Source organism: Zingiber officinale, chromosome 5A (genome assembly GCF_018446385.1).
Source record: "Zingiber officinale cultivar Zhangliang chromosome 5A, Zo_v1.1, whole genome shotgun sequence".
Classification (NCBI taxonomy): Eukaryota; Viridiplantae; Streptophyta; class Magnoliopsida; order Zingiberales; family Zingiberaceae; genus Zingiber; species Zingiber officinale.
In genome coordinates, this window is record NC_055994.1 from 60,884,314 (window position 1) to 60,902,324 (window position 18,011).

The window sequence follows — 18,011 nt, forward strand, 5'->3', positions numbered from 1 at the left end:
AGATTCTATTTTTGAATTCATTGCTCTTTGCCAAGATGCTGCATCCTTATCTTGGAGTGCTTCGTCATATGTTCGAGGATCAGGTTCATGTTTACCTGGGATCTGTTGGTGTGGTTAGCACTAATGGTCTGACTTAGGTTTTGATGAATGACAAATTAGGTTAAGTTAGGTTTGTTGTTGATCTAACACTCTGACCGAGTGTGCAGGCGAAGTCCAGACAAGTCGACGGGCTGACTGGATGTCTGGCACAAAGCCCAGCTAGGTTGATGGGTCGACCGGATAGCTGGCACGAAGTCCAAGTGGGTCGACGGGCTGATCGGACGCTTGGAACGAAGTCCAGCTAGGTCGACGGGCTGATCGGATAGCTGGCATGAAGTCTAAGCGGGTCGACGAGCTGACTGGATGCTTGACACGAATGCCAGCTAGGTTAACGGGTTGACCGGATAGCTGGCACGAAGTCCAAATGGGTCGAAGGGCTGACCGGACGTCCGACAGGTAAGTAAAGGTAAGTCACTGGAGGGGAGTGACTATGAGGATGTGTTCCCGGGAAGGGAACTTAGGCGCCGATCCCACTTAGAACCATTTCGAAACTCTAAGTCGAGATCTTAACTAGATTCTGGTCTCGGAGAGACTGAATCTAAGTCATACTCTTTATGTTAAAATTACAAACTGTGCTAATACTTTGTTTTGCAGGATATACATTATATATTTGCCTCGAACTAACCTTGTCTTGCAGGAGAAGGAATCTTATGAAGAAAGGCGGTCCGGGTGCCCAGAGGGGATTCGGGCGCTCGGAAGGGATCCGGGTGCCCAGAGGCAAAGTTTATCCTCCTCGCGTCGTCGCTACATGGAGCCTCCTGGTTGGGTCGGCTACGTCATGGTTGAGGCGCCCTAAAGGTTCCAAGCGCCCCGAGCCTCCTATATAAGGAGGGTCAAAGGCGGAGCTCCTACAACAACTCAGAATTGACAATCTGCTTCCTCGTGCTGCTGCGACGCTGTGATCTCCGACAAGCTTTCCTTTTCTGTTCTAATTCTTTTTATTGTCGGTAATTTTCTTTATTAGCAATCTTTTACAGAATTTTGTAATCTATATTCGAATTGCTAGTGGATTACCCAACGAAAGTACTCAACGAGTACGGGCCTGGGAGTAGGAGTCGACACAGGCTCCGAACCAAGTAAAAAGGTTCTGTGTTAGCGTTGCATTTACTTTTCCGCTGTGCTCACTCTTTTCGACGAAAGATTTTGATATTCACCCCCTCTATCGACTTTCACGATCCAACAAGTGGTATCAGAGCAGGTACCGCTCTGATTTGGTGAACCACTAATCAGGCAAAGGGGGTGATCTGTTTTTAAAATTTTTTTTCTTCTTCTTTCGAACTTTCAGTTTTTCGTATAATTCCAAACTGGTATTATTACATTTTTGGAAATTTCTTTCCGTTGTAATTAAATTTAAATTGGTGCAACACCAATTTATTTGTTTTTTTATTTCTTCCCGCACTACTAATCCAAGACCAAGTCTTGGAACCTCTCTTGTTTATTTTCCTGTGTGCAGATTAAAATGTCGCAACTTGAGGGCTTCAACACAGTGCGACCTCCCCTGTTCAACGAGGATGATTTCCCGTACTGGAAGAAGCGAATGGAGGTGTATCTCAAGAAAGACTTCGACCAGTGGCTTAGCGTCACAAAAGCATATAAACTGCTAGTTGATAACTCCGGAAATCTGCTTAATTCAGAACAATGGACGTCAGACATAAAGAAGAAAGCATCAATGGAGAACAAGGCGATCAACACGTTACAATGCGGATTGACAAGGGAAGAGTTGAACCAGGTCGGACCGCATCAGAACACGAAAGAGCTATAGGATAAATTGATAAAGATGCACGAAGGAACTAGCGACGCTAAGGTAACAAAAAAGGATTTGTTGTTAAATAAAATATTTAATATAAAAATGCAGGAAGGAGAAATGGGGAGTCAGCTGAACGCGAGGATCAAGGATATCCTCAATGGGCTCCAAGCAATAGGCCATCAGATGGAAAACAGAGACCTAATCAAGTATGCATTAAACGCGTTTCCACGCAACAATTTGTGGGCATCTATCGTGGATGCCTACAAAATCTCTAAGAACTTATCTAAACTTAAATTAGATGAATTATTTTGTGAATTAGAGTTACATGAGCAGACTAACGCTAGAGCCGAGAAAGGTGTTGCGTTATTTGCAGGTTCCTCCAAAGAAAAGAAGAACAAGCTGAACCTGAAGAAGATTCTGACCAAGATTCCGAAGATGAAGAGCACCTGGTGAACCTGGTAAGGAAGATGTTCACCAGGAGGAAGAGAAGCTTCAGCAAGAAGGACCTTCAGAAGATCAATTCTCCAACAGAATCAAAGAACATGACATGCTTCAGATGCAACAAGAAGGGGCACTACAAGAACGAGTGTCCGAGATTGAAGATCGACAAAACGAAGCCGACCAAAAAGAAGGCCCTCAAAGCGACGTGGGACGACTCCTCTTCGGATGAATCGGAGGCCGAAGATCAGAAGCACCAGAGCCATCTCGCGTTGATGGCCCATGAAGCAGAGTCAGAAGACGGATCAGAAGACGGGTCCGAACCCGAATCGAGTCACGAGTCCGTACTCGTTTCCGAAGGTTCCAAAGAGGTATACCTAACTTTAAATTGAAAGTTTTTTAAAATCATTTCTTGCTTAAATAATAAATTAGTTAAATTAGAAAGTGAAAACAAATTACTCCTCGAGGAGAATCAAAACCTCAAGGAACAAATTGTAAATAATAATCCAACTCAAGATCTAACACTTGAGGAGGAGAATCTATTACTAAAATCAGAAATTAATGATTTAAAAGAAATGTTAGAAAAATTTACAACAAGATCTAAAAACTTAGATCTAATTTTAAATAATCAAAAAGCATGTTATAACAAAATCAGACTTGGATACAAGTCAAACTCAAATAAAACTTTTAAATCATTAATAACCCAACACAAACTAACGAGTAAAGCCTGGGTTCCGAAAGCGTGTTTGATCACACAAGTAGGACTTAACCAATATTATATCCCTAAAGATAAAATATATTATGTAAAGTCAAATAAACCAGAATACAAACTTGAACAAAAAAAATTCAAAATCTAAATATTTTAAAACTCACCAAAACTTAAACTATCACCAAGTAAATTATAATTATAAAAGAAATAGACATAAACCTATAACTAAAAATTTAATTAACGGCCAATAATTCAGGGGGAGGCTCCAGAATAGCTGACACCTCCAAAACTAACCTACCCGACAGGGTAACCCTAACCAACCTACCCGATAGGGTAATTAGGACTAGTTAAAAAGGATTCAAATTTAACTTGAAAAATGGTACTGGTGAAGTTTTGGATGATAGTACGTTAGGGAAGCTTAGTCTATACATGTCTAGGAAGATATGACTTCGACCTGGTGCATTTGGCTAAGTGGAACTGACCGAAACTACCCTTTATGTAAGATATCGGAAAATTAAAATAGATAGGGTTATTTGGGAAATAGCCTTATAGAATTTTTCCGGAATTTTTAGAAATTTTCTGGGATTTTTTCAGAGCTCGTAAGAAGGGTTTTGAGGGGATCAATTTCGGGTACAGATAAGGCCTGTTTGGGATACCCGTTTGGGTGAGGAAATGTTTATAATTATAAATTATTTTCTTTTCCTTTAATTCCCTTCCCAAGCACCGTTTCCCCAAACCCGACGCCGATCCCTCCCCTCCTCCCTTCCCCGACCTCCCTTCCTTCTCCGATCTCCCTCGCAGACGAGCGACGCCGATGAGAGTGAGGCTCTAGCTCCGGCGATCTCCCTTTGTAGTCATCGACCCTCAAGCTCAAATCCAGCCGAAGCTTTTCTTCTCGCTCTGATCTCTCTGTTCTTCACGGGGACGAACCGACACCGACGATCGCCGGAGTAGATCTATTGCCAGGGCATCAAGGGTGAGCTATCTTGTTATTCCTTGATTTCCCGTAAGCCTCAGCGCCAAATCTTCCCTTGATTCCTCCTCTTCCTTTGGTGGCGTTGTGCCCTAGCGGGATCTTGAAGGTAAGAGATCTACCTAGGTTATGATTCGAGTAGGTGTTCTTCTTCTTGGATTGATTTGGGTGGTCTTCTAAGAAGCTGAGATTGTATTTTGGTTCCAGCCACCTCAACTCTGTTGGGGATTGTTTTCTCCATCGAAGCTGTGATCCTCTCCGGTGATTGAAGTCTCGGTGAAGAGGTGGAGTGTTTGAGGTGATGCATGACAGGTGTTTGATGAAATGCTTTGTGCTCTTGTCTCCTTTGTTTGTGCCGGTGTCGCCCTATCCTCTGCCCTAGCTCATTGCCGCAGCGACAACCTGATTCCATCTAGGAGAGATCTTGGATATGGTATACGGGTAAGTCAAGCTCAATATTGATTAACATGGATTGATTTCATACTTTGATGTTGAGATTAACTATGCGACTGATCAGTGTTGCTCCGATGAGGATTAAATATGGGAGGTTAGCTGATCAGAGATAGAGTTTCAGTGTAGGGATCTATTTGAGGTGTTGTTGCTAGAACAGTGGGCGTTCACTGCAAGGAAATGTTGTCGGGCAGTGAAACATTGGAGAAGGGGTTGTTGACATGGAGTTAAGGTAAGGTTAAGAGTTGATCTTGTATTTTGTTATAGGGTAATTGATGGATTTATGTGATTTGGTTGTTAGGTTAGTAGGAGATGGAAATGTGGGCAACAGTGAGCATCACACCTGTGGCTTCCAATAGTGGGTTGCTCGGATCACATGCTAACAGTGGAGTGCAATGGAATTGGGTAAGTTGTGCTCTAAATTGATTACATTATGTAATGAATTAGATTAAGGAATTAATTGGGATGTGAATTAGACTAGGAAATGATTGAGTTGATTGAGGATTGTTGGATTTTGCGGTTGATCATGGTTTAATGATTTAGTTGATAGGTTATTGTGGGTTGATATCATTTGTGATGTGGATGGGATGAATTATTGTGGATTAAGAATTAAGGTGATTTTATTGCTGTATTGGTTTGGATTAGTAGGGATGGATTGTAGGAATTTTAATTAAGTTGTATTGGATTGATTAGTAGATTTAGAAGGATTTATGATGAGTTTGGATTAATGTTTGATTGATGATGAATTATGTGAATTGAATTGGATTAATTCATGAGGAGATTTGATTAGTGATGATTGTGGATTATGGTTGGATTTAGAAAGAGTAGAGTTTAAGGATGAACCTATCATCTACTTTGATTTGGATCATTGGGTAGAAACTAAACAGAGTTACCTAATCGATGTAGGATTAGGTTTTGAGTTTAGTTTGTTGTTGATTATGTGAGTAGCTAAATATATTATGTAATCGCAGGACTTGGATTCGGGACGAGCGTCTCGACGTGGGATTTCCGGACACGATCTACGTATTAAGGCGGGTATTTCTTCCTTGCCTCTGTGTAGATTTTATTGAGCTTAGTGCATGGTTTTATGAGATGGTTTAGGATGCTTTATCTTATATCGTGCTCGTTTGTTGCTTTCCTGCTTGATACCGATGCTTGACCCTTGTGATGATCTATTTAATTCTTATACAGTCTACACTTTGGATTATCTATACTCTGTGGTATTTGTGTACATGTAGAGTATGTATGGTAGGGATTACTTCATTGGCGGTATTCATATGAGGCTTATCCATCCGTATGTCGGGTATACTTCTGTCCGGTGTGATGATTGGAGTTGTGGTGATTGTATGTCTGTGGTTTATACCCGTGTTTGATGTGTTTTTACTGGAGGATACATGTTGATTGTACACGTGGGGTGGTGTAGGTGTGTCTGTTGAGGTTATTGGAGATCTTTGGTTGACTATACAGGTGGGGTTATATACATATGTTTGGTGGGATATATGGAGATATCATGATGATTATACTCATGTTGTGGGACACTTAGGTGGATTTAGAGTTGCATGGATGATGACGGTGTCCGTATCATGATTATATATGTATATCATCATGTTCATCATTCATGTCATACTGACGACTATCGTCTCCCTTGTAGTTGAGAGGGTTGTCAGTCTTTTATAGCCGTCCATTCGGCCACTGATGGAGAGTGGTAGTTTGGAGTGGAGCTAGTCCTGTCGCGCTTACTCAGCTGCTCAGTGTTCTGTCAGCCTCGACCACTCTGGAGTAGTGAGTCTTGAGGGTACAGTGTCAGAGGGCTAGAGATGTGAGTGGTCAGGGACCCTTAGCTAGGTGGTTATATAACTACTTAGCTGACCGTCCGCTTCGGCCGCCTATAGCGGTGTTTGTTCTGGAGGCTAGTACGGTTTGTCACAGACCCAAGCCTCTCGGCCATACAGGGGTCGTGGTGTCTAGAGAGGTGGCGGGGGTGACCATGGAGCATGCATGCACATTGACTTTTGATGCGCGGTGCATCTTTGGAGATATATTTGCATACATGCCTAGTAGATACTAGTTGCATGTGTTTGTGGTATGTTGCATTTGTTTGCGATATGATTGTTGCATATGGTTGTCATGCTGCATACATGTCATTTATTTTACATGTATTTGCAGTCGTATTTATATTGCACAGGTGTCACGGGTGTGTCTGTTGCAGATCCAGTGAGGTTACTGATCTTGGTATCTTGCGTCGATTTCAGATTGGGTATGTATTTACCATTATGTCAGTAGTGGTTTGTGCGGTTCGTATGTCAGTTATGATTATGTCGGGTTACTACGTCAGGTATGTTCAGATGCATTGGTTATGATAGTATGATCATGTTCTTTGTTTTCCTACTGAGACTGTATACTTTTGATCTCCATGTTTGTTATTGACCATGCACTATCTTGTCTACTACCCGCTGAGTTACCTATACTCACCACCGCATGTATATCTTTATGTTTTCAGGTAGATGGTTGGAGTGTCGCTCGGAGTATCCTGTCTGCCGGGTCCTACGTCACATCCGAAGGTCGTTTTTGGTTTTGTATATGTTTTATTTGTATTTGTTGTATTCGGGGGGTTGTTGTATTTGTGTTGTTGTGGTTGTGGTATAAAGCCTAGCCGGCTAGCAGTGTGTTGATTGTGTTGTATTGGGCTTTCCTTCGTTTTTCCGCTGTGTTTTGGTACAGCCGTGTAGGCTGTTATATATATAACTGCGTGGTTGTGATTGTTTCATTCCAGCCGTGTGGGCTGTTATTATAACTGCGTGGTTGTGTATATAAATATTCCAGCCGCATGTGGCTGATGTATTTTGCTTGTAGTGATGCTTCAGATGGTCACCAGTACAGGGGAGATGCTGCCGGATTTTTGTCTAGCAGAGACTCCTTTGGGGGCGTGACAATTTAGTGGTATCAGAGCGGGTACGATGCCTGCTTTGTTTTGTTTTGGATTTTCGAGATTTATCTGATACCAATATTTGGTATCAGAGTAGGTACGATGCCTATTATTCCTGTTTTGGATGTCGTGATTCGGTTTTCTTGATGTGACTTTCCGAGTTTTGGGACCAGGCAGCAGCAGGACATCTCCAGGCTATAGGAGGTATGTTTGCATATTGTTATCATGCATTTCTGTTGGTGTATGTATTGTTGCTCATATAGTTATGACATGTGTTAGTACTTTTGTTAGTACTTGCCTATTTGTTTGTACCATACATTTCATGTGTAGGGTCAATCACTGATCACGGTTGACCTACTGGAGATCAAGGATTTACAGTCTCAGGGGATTTCCTCATATCATACTGCTAGTTGGTTGAGAATTAGAGTCCCATACTAGTCTTGGTTACTATTAGCTAGATGGTGGATGATATCTGTATACCCATGTTGACTCAGTTAGTAGAGTACCGGTTTACTCCTGTTGATGATTGATTTACTTGGTTGACTTGTGTAGTTATGGTTTGACTGATTTACCCTTGTTGACTTGGGTAGTGGTGTATCGATTTACCTTAGTTAGTTTCATCAGTGGATGATTAATTTACTCTTATTGGATCGGTTAGGAGATGATCGATTTATTTTGTTGGTCCGACCAGTAGGGGACTGCCTTACTCTGTTTTTAGAGATTCCTATCTGTGGGATGTTTCATACTCGGTTAGATATTTTGACTTGTACCGGGGTAGAAAGGACTGAATTGGCCGTATACCAATATCGGCTTAGTCAGTCTGTAGAGGATTGTCGTATCCGATTCCATGGGGACTTTGACTATGGACTGTCTGTACCTGGTAGGATGACTTAGCAGATACATTCAGATAGGATACCGCACGATGTGGAAAAGTGTAAAGCTACCTGCGTAACACTTATGAGATACATCCAGTACTAGGGTGTAGGAGTTGAGGAGTACCTTTGGATATATGATTTGTACTGGCGTGAGAGAGTTGAAGTTAGCTGCTTAACCTTTATGTGACCCAGTACCACGTGAAGGAAGAAGGAGAGAATGTTTTGGAGATCAGGTCGTCACTTAGCGATTTCCTTGAGATGTGTTGGAGAGAGAGTAGTTCTTTACCTCTTTCGGTAGCATGGTGATTTATAAGGCGATGACTAGTAGACTCGCCTATCGTTGTTCTATGGGAGATCCTGACTCATGGAACTATTGGATATGATTAGATATCCTTGATGTACCTAGTGAACTACGACCTGTAATGATACGGAGGTAGTGGTATTAGTTGAGTAATACCTAGGAGGTCCGTCTGTAACTAGGTATGATTTCAGATGACGATCTTCGAGGGGTAGAGCGTCGATTGACAGATATTTTGATCAGTTGTTTAGTTGTAGTGTTCCTCTATGTTTGTGTTCATTGCTTGATACTGGAGGTTACTGAACCTCAGATGGAGCAATCACAGTAATAAGGGGTACAAGACAATGGTTAGACGACTTAGCTAACATTGTCTCCATCAAGTAACTCAAGACCTTGACCACGTGATCATTGTACCAGATCTTGTAGTCTATTTATCATATTAGAAGGTTTGACCTTTTATCGATATTGGTCGAGGGACACTTATGGGATGATTATGAGAGTTGTGGAGATACTTTCTAGATGGGTAGACTCTTAGTCAGGAGATTGGGTGACCCTATGACTTTGGATTGACATTCTTTTACTGTGGATATTTGATTATCGGAAAAAATGAGATGATGAGATTTGGCAGACCTTCTTGGATACGTTTAGTTTGTTAGTAGTGGGGGTTGAAGGTTGGATACTTTTCTTTGACTCTATCTTTGTTTATGAGACTATCTGGTATGACTGATTGATGTTGAGGATGATTTGTGATTAGTGGACATTATGAGACCAGGTGTGGTGATATGTGGTCTTTGATGATCTATTGGTAGATATTTGACTTGATCTATTATTTGGTGTTTTATGTTGATAGTGACATGGAGTGTAGTATGTCTGTGATATATATGGATTTGGTGATTTGTAGTGGGTGATTCGATCACAGACTCGTTGTTGGAGATCTTACGATTGAGTGAGCCTGTTGTATGTACATTATGAGTCCTTGGTGTTACCATTTAGGCATGTCGTGCCTTAGATCTTGTTATGGACTCGATGTACTTGGTATTCCTTGGGTGTGTAGATCAGTTTTCATTGTCTCCATTGACGATGTTGTGATCTATTTTCGATCCGAGGTGGATCATGTACACTAGCTTTGCATAGTTCTAGAGATGTTTCGACGGGAACATCTATATGTGAAGTTAGTAGTACGTATTGTGATTGTCTTTTACGAGTTTTTGCGACACGTTGTGGTTAGTAAAGGATAGCGCTGGATCCACAGGAGATAGAGGTGGCTATCAGTTGGAAGTAGGCGTAGTCTATACCGGAGATTCGCTGTTCCTTCCTTGATCTGGCTAGATATTATCGGAGATTGATTGAGGGTTTCTCCAGTATTGTTATACCGTCGACTGGACTATTCAGGATGAGTATGAAATTTTCCTGGATAGACACTTACGAGATCAGTTTCAGGAGTTGAAACGAGAAGTTGTTAACTGCACTGTCTTAGTTATACTTTCTAGTGTAGACGGATTTGTACTCTACACATATGTATCGTACCCGAGGTTTGGTGCAGTTCTGATGTAGTATGAGCGGAGTAGTCTCGTGCCACTAGTTTGAATTCTCATGAAATGAGAATTTATTTTTATTTCTGTGGGAGATTATGTGTGTTTCTGAGTCACTTCTTATCCGGAAGGAGTTACTATAGGAAACACATTGATCTGGATTTGCGATACAGATGTTGGGAGGTCTGATGATAGTGGATTCTGATATTCAGAGGTAGTTGATTTATCCCGGAGTTGGCTAGATTGCAGGGTGGGAGTAGCGGGAGTAGGGTGAGTTCATAGCTCACAGAGTTGTCGCTATTCATTTGGAGGTGGATTGTCATGTTGGGAGATATGTTTATGATACTGGGGTGGAGTAGTACATGAGGATGATGTTTGGTTATTATACTTGGAGTGAGTGGTATATGAGTATGTGATTTAGAGGTTACCCTTGGATAAGGATCCCTGAGTTGACCAGTAAATTTGGGGACCAAATTTTTATTAGTGGGGGAGGATGTAAGATATCGGAAAATTAAAATAGATAGGGTTATTTGGGAAATAGCCTTATAGAATTTTTCCGGAATTTTTAGAAATTTTCTGGGATTTTTTCAGAGCTCGTAAGAAGGGTTTTGAGGGGATCAATTTCGGGTACAGATAAGGCCTGTTTGGGATACCCGTTTGGGTGAGGAAATGTTTATAATTATAAATTATTTTCTTTTCCTTTAATTCCCTTCCCAAGCACCGTTTCCCCAAACCCGACGCCGATCCCTCCCCTCCTCCCTTCCCCGACCTCCCTTCCTTCTCCGATCTCCCTCGCAGACGAGCGACGCCGATGAGAGTGAGGCTCTAGCTCCGGCGATCTCCCTTTGTAGTCATCGACCCTCAAGCTCAAATCCAGCCGAAGCTTTTCTTCTCGCTCTGATCTCTCTGTTCTTCACGGGGACGAACCGACACCGACGATCGCCGGAGTAGATCTATTGCCAGGGCATCAAGGGTGAGCTATCTTGTTATTCCTTGATTTCCCGTAAGCCTCAGCGCCAAATCTTCCCTTGATTCCTCCTCTTCCTTTGGTGGCGTTGTGCCCTAGCGGGATCTTGAAGGTAAGAGATCTACCTAGGTTATGATTCGAGTAGGTGTTCTTCTTCTTGGATTGATTTGGGTGGTCTTCTAAGAAGCTGAGATTGTATTTTGGTTCCAGCCACCTCAACTCTGTTGGGGATTGTTTTCTCCATCGAAGCTGTGATCCTCTCCGGTGATTGAAGTCTCGGTGAAGAGGTGGAGTGTTTGAGGTGATGCATGACAGGTGTTTGATGAAATGCTTTGTGCTCTTGTCTCCTTTGTTTGTGCCGGTGTCGCCCTATCCTCTGCCCTAGCTCATTGCCGCAGCGACAACCTGATTCCATCTAGGAGAGATCTTGGATATGGTATACGGGTAAGTCAAGCTCAATATTGATTAACATGGATTGATTTCATACTTTGATGTTGAGATTAACTATGCGACTGATCAGTGTTGCTCCGATGAGGATTAAATATGGGAGGTTAGCTGATCAGAGATAGAGTTTCAGTGTAGGGATCTATTTGAGGTGTTGTTGCTAGAACAGTGGGCGTTCACTGCAAGGAAATGTTGTCGGGCAGTGAAACATTGGAGAAGGGGTTGTTGACATGGAGTTAAGGTAAGGTTAAGAGTTGATCTTGTATTTTGTTATAGGGTAATTGATGGATTTATGTGATTTGGTTGTTAGGTTAGTAGGAGATGGAAATGTGGGCAACAGTGAGCATCACACCTGTGGCTTCCAATAGTGGGTTGCTCGGATCACATGCTAACAGTGGAGTGCAATGGAATTGGGTAAGTTGTGCTCTAAATTGATTACATTATGTAATGAATTAGATTAAGGAATTAATTGGGATGTGAATTAGACTAGGAAATGATTGAGTTGATTGAGGATTGTTGGATTTTGCGGTTGATCATGGTTTAATGATTTAGTTGATAGGTTATTGTGGGTTGATATCATTTGTGATGTGGATGGGATGAATTATTGTGGATTAAGAATTAAGGTGATTTTATTGCTGTATTGGTTTGGATTGGTAGGGATGGATTGTAGGAATTTAAATTAAGTTGTATTGGATTGATTAGTAGATTTAGAAGGATTTATGATGAGTTTGGATTAGTGTTTGATTGATGATGAATTATGTGAATTGAATTGGATTAATTCATGAGGAGATTTGATTAGTGATGATTGTGGATTATGGTTGGATTTAGAAAGAGTAGAGTTTAAGGATGAACCTCTCATCTACTTTGGTTCGGATCATTGGGTAGAAACTAAACAGAGTTACTTAATCGACGTAGGATTAGGTTTTGAGTTTAGTTTGTTGTTGATTATGTGAGTAGCTAAATATATTATGTAATCGCAGGACTTGGATTCGGGACGAGCGTCTCGACGTGGGATTTCCGGACACGATCTACGTATTAAGGCGGGTATTTCTTCCTTGCCTCTGTGTAGATTTTATTGAGCTTAGTGCATGGTTTTATGAGATGGTTTAGGATGCTTTATCTTATATCGTGCTCGTTTGTTGCTTTCCTGCTTGATACCGATGCTTGACCCTTGTGATGATCTATTTAATTCTTATACAGTCTACACTTTGGATTATCTATACTCTGTGGTATTTGTGTACATGTAGAGTATGTATGGTAGGGATTACTTCATTGGCGGTATTCATATGAGGCTTATCCATCCGTATGTCGGGTATACTTCTGTCCGGTGTGATGATTGGAGTTGTGGTGATTGTATGTCTGTGGTTTATACCCGTGTTTGATGTGTTTTTACTGGAGGATACATGTTGATTGTACACGTGGGGTTGTGTAGGTGTGTCTGTTGAGGTTATTGGAGATCTTTGGTTGACTATACAGGTGGGGTTATATACATATGTTTGGTGGGATATATGGAGATATCATGATGATTATACTCATGTTGTGGGACACTTAGGTGGATTTAGAGTTGCATGGATGATGACGGTGTCCGTATCATGATTATATATGTATATCATCATGTTCATCATTCATGTCATACTGACGACTATCGTCTCCCTTGTAGTTGAGAGGGTTGTCAGTCTTTTATAGCCGTCCATTCGGCCACTGATGGAGAGTGGTAGTTTGGGGTGGAGCTAGTCCTGTCGCGCTTACTCGCCGCTCAGTGTGCTGTCGCCTCGACCACTCTGGAGTAGTGAGTCTTGAGGGTACAGTGTCGAGGGCTAGAGATGTGAGTGGTCGGGACCCTTAGCTAGGTGGTTATATAACTACTTAGCTGACCGTCCGCTTCGGCCGCCTATAGCGGTGTTTGTTCGGAGGCTAGTACGGTTTGTCACGGACCCAAGCCTCTCGGCCATACAGGGGTCGTGGTGTCTAGAGAGGTGGCGGGGGTGACCATGGAGCATGCATGCACATTGACTTTTGATGCGCGGTGCATCTTTGGAGATATATTTGCATACATGCCTAGTAGATACTAGTTGCATGTGTTTGTGGTATGTTGCATTTGTTTGCGATATGATTGTTGCATATGGTTGTCATGCTGCATACATGTCATTTATTTTACATGCATTTGCAGTCGTATTTATATTGCACAGGTGTCACGGGTGTGTCTGTTGCAGATCCAGTGAGGTTACTGATCTTGGTATCTTGCGTCGATTTCAGATTGGGTATGTATTTACCATTATGTCAGTAGTGGTTTGTGCGGTTCGTATGTCAGTTATGATTATGTCGGGTTACTACGTCAGGTATGTTCAGATGCATTGGTTATGATAGTATGATCATGTTCTTTGTTTTCCTACTGAGACTGTATACTTTTGATCTCCATGTTTGTTATTGACCATGCACTATCTTGTCTACTACCCGCTGAGTTACCTATACTCACCACCGCATGTATATCTTTATGTTTTCAGGTAGATGGTTGGAGTGTCGCTCGGAGTATCCTGTCTGCCGGGTCCTACGTCACATCCGAAGGTCGTTTTTGGTTTTGTATATGTTTTATTTGTATTTGTTGTATTCGGGGGGTTGTTGTATTTGTGTTGTTGTGGTTGTGGTATAAAGCCTAGCCGGCTAGCAGTGTGTTGATTGTGTTGTATTGGGCTTTCCTTCGTTTTTCCGCTGTGTTATATATATAACTGCGTGGTTGTGATTGTTTCATTCCAGCCGTGTGGGCTGTTATTATAACTGCGTGGTTGTGTATATAAATATTCCAGCCGCATGTGGCTGATGTATTTTGCTTGTAGTGATGCTTCAGATGGTCACCAGTACAGGGGAGATGCTGCCGGATTTTTGTCTAGCAGAGACTCCTTTGGGGGCGTGACACTTTATAGATCCTAACCAATTAGACAAACGTTTTGTACTAAGTCAAGTGGATAGGACTATTTGGAAAACCTCAAAGGCATGGTTACTCTAATGATGTCCAAGTGACTCACCATACCCCGGAAGTTTATCCAAAGAACGCCTATTTGTTGAACCCAAAGCTAAACATGAATCTAACATAAGTAAAAACCAAACCTTAAAATTGAACCTAAGTCATCTCACAAAATAATAGGACTCCCTGATTGTAAACATAAATCGGGTGAGATGACTAAGGACTCACCTAAATTTAAATTAAAAATTAAATTAAAAATTAGATTAAATAATAAAAAATTAAATTTAAAATTTAAATTTAAAACTAAATTAAAAATTAAAACTTAAAAATTAAAAATTAAAAATAAAAAAAATTAAAACTTTAAATTAAAAATTAAAAATTAAAATTAAAAATTAAAAATTAAATTAAAAATTAAAAATTAAAAATTAAAATTAAAAATTAAAAAATAAAAATAAAAATAAAAATAAAAAATAAAAATAAAAATAAAAAATAAAAATAAAAATAAAAATAAAAATAAAAATAAAAATAAAAATAAAAATAAAAATAAAAATTAAAATTAAAATTAAAATTAAAATTAAAAATAAAAATAAAAATAAAAATAAAAATAAAAATAAAAATTAAATTAAATTTTAATTAATTTTAAATTAAAAATTAAATTAAAATTAAGTCAAAATTAACCTTATTTCATTTAATTTAAATTTTTTAAATAAAATTTTATTTTAAAAATTAACTTAATTTTTTTTAACTTAAAAATTTATTTTAAAAATTAACTTAAATTTGTTTTAACTTAAAAATTTACTTTAAAAATTAAACTTAAATTTTTTTTAACTTAAAAATTTACTTTAAAAATTAAACTTAAATTTTTTAACTTAAAAAATTATTTTAAAAATTAAACTTAAATTTTTTTTAACTAAAAAATTTACTTTAAAAATTAAACTTAAATTTTTTAACTTAAAAATTTATTTTAAAAATTAAACTTAAATTTTTTTAACTTAAAAATTTACTTTAAAAATTAAAATTAATTTTTTTTAACTTAAAAATTTATTTTAAAAATTAAATTTAAATTTTTTTAACTTAAAAATTTACTTTAAAAATTAAAATTAAAAATTTTTTAACTTAAAAATTTTCTTTAAAAATTAAAATTAATTTTTTTGAAGTTAAAAATTTATTTTAAAATTTAAAATTAAATTCTTTTATCTTAAAAATTTATTTCAAAAATTAAACTTTAATTTTTTTAAATTAAAAATTTACTTTAAAAATTAAACTTAAATTTTTTAACTTAAATTTTTTAAAATTTAAATTTAAATTTTTTTAACTTAAAAATCTATTTTAAACTTAAATTTTTTTTACTGAAAAATTTATTTTAAAATTAAACTTAATGTTTTTTAAAATTCTTTTAAAAATTATCTTAATTTCAAAAATCTTGTTAACTTAAATTTTTGGTTACTCAAAAACCTTTTCAAAAATTCTTTTTAACTTAATTTGTTTACTCAATTTTTTTTTTTCAAAAATTCCTTTTAACTTAAATAATTTTATTTTAAATTAATAAAAAAAGCCCGAGTCGAAAACCAGGGGCGGGCGCCCCTTGTAATCTGACCCGGGGCGCCCGGAAGGGGCTCCGGGCGGCCCGCCCCACTTGACCCCGGGCGCCCGGGAGGTACCCGGGCGCCCGGAACACTCTATATAAGCGGGCACCCCCTTCTTTTGCACCTTATCTGCTTCACTCTCGCCAAGTTCTAACCGAACTTTACTATGAGAGCAATTAAAATCAAAATTTTCTTTCAGTTAATACGCTGCTGCGAATCAATCGAGGTCGTCATTTTTAAATAATATTTTGCGATGGCTCCTCGGTAAAATTCTCTTCCCTTGTCTAGATATTTAATTTGTTGCATGCTAGTTTGTTTGTTACTTAAGAATTTTTTTTTAATGTAGAAAACGTTCTAGATCTGGTGCTGGGCCCTCGACTGCTAGCATAGATCCTAGGTTCCCGACTGACGAACTTAGGGTTAAGTTTGATTCAACCATTTACGTAGCCATTAGGACTAAGTGTCTAGATAGAGCGTTCTTCTTATGTTCTTGTGTTCCAGTTATAGAGGTGATTAGCCACTATAACCTACGGAACCTTGTTTACTGTACCGATTCAGTAAACATAGATTTATGTGCTGAATTCTATAATAACTTAGTGAGGGTAGATGATCTCACTTACGTTATAGGGTAGCTGGTACAGATATGACACTATCCTCTACCTATCCAGGACTTCTTAGGATTACGACCATCTACGTATCGTTTTCAGTGTTACCCCCTAGGGATATACCATTTGGTGATCCCTACTCACACATCACCCTAGATACGATTTATTCGTATTTTTTCGGAGGGGAGCGTGTACCCACTGTCACTATGTTTAGGTTAGTTGACCTTCGAGTTCATGACTATGCACTGTATAGGGTCTTAGTTTACTGCATACTACCATTATCCACTCGCGACATAGTGATGATGCATCCATTCCATTCCTTTCTGTTCTACGCACTTTGCCATATACTAGACATAGATATTAGTCTATATATATTTCAGACCATTATCTACGCAGCTGGATATGTCACCAACGCTCGAGTTCATATGCCATATTGTCATATTTTGACGGCATATTTTGCTCACCGCCAGATTAACGTCACTCGAGGTAATGTTCGGGCCATAACTGAGTTCAATGTCATAGGATCTAGGAATTTCTCATTAGCGGGTGTCCATGTAGATGAGGATGACGGCATCATGTCTTGGCGGAAGGGGCCACAGCACCGGCCAGACCTAGATGCCTAGGAGGCAGTAGAGCATGATGAGTTTATGGTTGCGCTATTCGGTGACGATGCTCCAGCTCTGGCACCAGCTCCACCTCCAGGCTGAGCACCCCATCTTGCACAGCGCACTCTAGGAGATCGAGTTGCTGGACTCGAGCTATCCATGACGAGTCTTCGGCAGGAGGTCTCAGACCTGAGACGAGACGTGAGACAGTACATCTTGGACCTGTGACGAGACATGCGAAGGATATCGCGGATCTTCGACACGATCTATCGAGTTCCCGCGAGGATGCCCGGACTCGTCACGCTGAGTTGATCGAGATGTTCTGTTCCTTCGGAGCCAGACCACCCGGATCACACCCCTCCTCTTCATCTTGATAGACATCTCGATCATTATGTATATTTTATCATTGTACCTTGACCTTGAGTTATGACATTTTGGGCTTCACCTACTTAGGTATATCTTAATATAATTGATTCTGGCTTGTCTTATATACTAGGAATTTTAAAATTGGTTTTAAAATGGTTATTTTCAAATTCTAAGGCAAAATACTTTTATGTTTTCAAAATTTCCTATTTTTAGAATTTCAAAAAAATTTTTGCCTTAGATTAGAATAATTCCTTAGAAATCATGTTCCCCTAAGACTAGTATTTGAGCATCTCACCAACACCATAGGATTCCCTTGTTTGTGATTGCCAAACATAGAAAGGGGTGAGATGCATAGGCAGATTGCCTGGACTTAAGATGCTTATTTCAGTGCATCGACATAAGTCCAGACGTTAAATACAAAATAGACAT

The 18,011-nt window shown here is 39.4% G+C and overlaps 2 long non-coding RNA genes across 2 annotated transcripts; both read left to right on the forward strand.

Moving 5' to 3' along the window:
• The first annotated feature begins 3,611 nt into the window (after positions 1-3,611).
• LOC121982851 lies at positions 3,612-5,448 on the forward strand. Its single transcript, XR_006112296.1, has 5 exons — positions 3,612-4,075; positions 4,174-4,407; positions 4,484-4,648; positions 4,718-4,821; positions 5,388-5,448. It is a non-coding gene; the product is annotated as an uncharacterized LOC121982851 (long non-coding RNA).
• Positions 5,449-10,662: 5,214 nt separating this feature from the next.
• Positions 10,663-12,499, forward strand: LOC121980518. Its single transcript, XR_006111573.1, has 5 exons — positions 10,663-11,126; positions 11,225-11,458; positions 11,535-11,699; positions 11,769-11,872; positions 12,439-12,499. It is a non-coding gene; the product is annotated as an uncharacterized LOC121980518 (long non-coding RNA).
• The last annotated feature ends 5,512 nt before the right edge of the window (positions 12,500-18,011 follow it).